This window comes from Schistocerca piceifrons, unplaced genomic scaffold, assembly GCF_021461385.2.
Source record: "Schistocerca piceifrons isolate TAMUIC-IGC-003096 unplaced genomic scaffold, iqSchPice1.1 HiC_scaffold_1410, whole genome shotgun sequence".
Taxonomy (NCBI): domain Eukaryota; kingdom Metazoa; phylum Arthropoda; class Insecta; order Orthoptera; family Acrididae; genus Schistocerca; species Schistocerca piceifrons.
The window spans coordinates 45,001-47,500 of NW_025727248.1; the positions used below are offsets into that span (position 1 = coordinate 45,001).

The following is a 2,500-nucleotide window of genomic DNA, read 5'->3' on the forward strand; positions in this document are numbered from 1 at the left end:
CTAACCCATGTTGTGCCTTAACCTAACCCATGTTGTGCCTTAACCTAACCCATGTTGTGCCTTAACCTAACCCATGTTGTCGCCTTAACGTAACCCACGTTGTCGCCTAAACCTGCTCTGTAATTGTTATACGACTCGTTCAATTACTGTAGTGTTGCCCACCCGCAACCCTCGCAATATAGTTCGCTACTCGCACTGCCCGCACCCCTGTGTATCGCTTCATGTTAAACACCTTGCAAGTCTTGCTCACTTTCCACATGCTCCTGCTGTACACTGTAATGTGGATGGCAGCAGGACGTACATGCCGCCCCTCCCCACGTCCCCACCTTGCCCCCTGCCTTCGCAAGCTGGTTGGTGAGAAGTTTGCATGTTCAATGCCCTTCGCATGCGACGTACTCAGGCTACGTTGTGGTGCGGCCTGTGTCAACTGTCCGCTGATGTCGTACGCGTGAACCACAATCCGTACTGCACATTCGTCCTTATGTACTGAATGATACATCGTGGCACATGTGTGACCGCACAACGACTGCGCCCAAAAACGGCGGACCATACAGTGCAAATATTGTGCACGCAGCTACGTGTCGTCTCCCTATGAGAGCTGGATTGCAGTGTGGTACGCCATAGAGACGTGTGGGAGGAACGGACGCCGTGGATGGCGATCAGCATGAGCTGTCTGTTGATGTATTCGGACCTAGTCGTCTCTCCTCACACACCGTGATGGCATGGTGCACCGCGTTCCATATCTGCGACATGCTACAGAGGCCGGTTGACAGTCGTTCGAGCAATGGACATCGCATACGTACGGGGGCCACCTTCCACGTATTGTCTAGGCGTGCACATTTTGTTGCGTGTATGTGGGCAGACGTAGTGTGGCGTGACACCTGACACAGGCATGCAATAATCGTTGAAGTTGCAAATGGCGATGGACGCCTGCGTTTTCTGGTGAAGTTACGCAAATGAACAAATGGTAACCTGTTGTGGTGCGGTTGTTCTCGCTAGGGGTGAATCGGTGATGGCGACGATAGGTTGAGGTACTAACCGGTTGTTCCAGCGATACCCACCATGCCGACGAAACTGAACGGCATCTGGGTGTGAAGCGATACGCGGCGGTGGCTGGGTGGGACCGTCCCCGGCCGGTGAGGGGGCGCCTCCCGGCGTGCTGGCCGCGCGGTGCGTGGGCGCACGCGCTACAGCCGGCTGGTGGGGGCGGCCAGTGGCAGGCGCGCCGGCCGACGGACGCGGCAGGCGTCGCAGCTGCGCGCCGGCGCACCCTGCGCGCGGCGCCGTGCGGCCAAAGTAGGTCCTCGCGGGCCCGGTGCGAAGCGCGGTGGACATCTTCAGTGTGCTGGTCCGATTGAGGACTGTGTGCGTTGAGGATGCGCCGCCGCCCGGCGCTCGGCGCCGCGACGCCGTCTGCTGCTCGGTCGCCCCAGCGGTTCTCGCTGGTGGTTTGTATCGCAGCTGTGCGGATGTGTTGGCGCGTGCGCTGTGCTGGGAGAGTTCGCTTCGGCACCCAAGTGGGGCTTTTGTCCTTCTGTGGCGCTGGCGTTGGAGCTGCCGGTCACCGTAGGTGGCGCGTGTTGTCTCCCGCCGGCAATGCCACGACAGCACGCTCCCGGGCCTCTGTCGGCAGCGGCAAGCTCAGTTGGGAGCACGGGTGGTCGCACCGAAAGCGTCTACTCGCCTAACTCCGGGCGATTGCGCCTCTCTCGAACCCGACCAAGTACTTGGGACGGCGCTGCGCGCCGCCGGGACCTGAGAGGGTTTCGAGGTGTATTGTGCAGGGGAGCTCAGCCTCCTCCTGTTTGCAGAATGATTGAGCGGACGCTTGCGTGTTCGCGCGGGCCCCCGGGACACACTCCCGGGCGGCCGGCTGCTCAGCTCTAGTTGACGCAGCTCCCTGGTTGATCCTGCCAGTAGTCATATGCTTGTCTCAAAGATTAAGCCATGCATGTCTCAGTACAAGCCGCATTAAGGTGAAACCGCGAATGGCTCATTAAATCAGTTATGGTTCCTTAGATCGTACCCACGTTACTTGGATAACTGTGGTAATTCTAGAGCTAATACATGCAAACAGAGTCCCGACCAGAGATGGAAGGGACGCTTTTATTAGATCAAAACCAATCGGTCGGCTCGTCCGGTCCGTTTGCCTTGGTGACTCTGAATAACTTTGGGCTGATCGCACGGTCCTCGTACCGGCGACGCATCTTTCAAATGTCTGCCTTATCAACTGTCGATGGTAGGTTCTGCGCCTACCATGGTTGTAACGGGTAACGGGGAATCAGGGTTCGATTCCGGAGAGGGAGCCTGAGAAACGGCTACCACATCCAAGGAAGGCAGCAGGCGCGCAAATTACCCACTCCCGGCACGGGGAGGTAGTGACGAAAAATAACGATACGGGACTCATCCGAGGCCCCGTAATCGGAATGAGTACACTTTAAATCCTTTAACGAGTATCTATTGGAGGGCAAGTCTGGTGCCAGCAGCCGCGGTAATTCCA

General features: G+C 57.9%; 1 non-coding gene across 1 annotated transcript in view; it reads left to right on the forward strand.

Moving 5' to 3' along the window:
* The first annotated feature begins 1,897 nt into the window (after positions 1–1,897).
* The window catches only part of LOC124733817, a 1,909-nt gene continuing 1,306 nt past the window's right edge, over positions 1,898–2,500 (forward strand). The window contains exon 1 of the ribosomal RNA XR_007009154.1: positions 1,898–2,500. This exon is cut by the window's right edge and continues 1,306 nt beyond it. This is a non-coding gene — a ribosomal RNA (small subunit ribosomal RNA).